Here is a 417-nt window from a genome sequence, read left to right as displayed (position 1 = left end):
GTGGGTTCCCCCCCCGCCTCTCTCAGGCCAACACATTTGAGTAATTAACTTAATGAAGGATTAATTACCACCATCCCCTCCCCAGCAGGGAGGGCTTAAGCACTGTGCTCTTGGCCTTTTGGGGTCTGGCAGAGCCATGGGGTCCTCAAGAAGGAAAAATTTGTGGGGCTTAACCCCTCACCCCAACCCTCTCCCTGAGCCTGATGGCTGAGCAAGGAGCTCCATCTGCAGGCAAAATCCTGCCTCTGTCACCCCCAAAAGCAGCTCTGTCCCCCCAGATTTGGGTCCTGGTATGATGGTGCTTGGCACATCCCAGGCTGGGTGGCCAAGCAGCTCCCATGGCTGCTGCCAAGCCGGGAGCTAAGCCCTGGCCCTGCTCACCCAGACACCCACCCTGGGGCTGCCCCATGGCCGGGG

This window comes from Antrostomus carolinensis, unplaced genomic scaffold (assembly GCF_000700745.2).
Source record: "Antrostomus carolinensis isolate BGI_N321 unplaced genomic scaffold, ASM70074v2 scaffold7282, whole genome shotgun sequence".
In the NCBI taxonomy this organism is placed as follows: Eukaryota; Metazoa; Chordata; class Aves; order Caprimulgiformes; family Caprimulgidae; genus Antrostomus; species Antrostomus carolinensis.
This window is presented reverse-complemented; position numbering follows the sequence as displayed.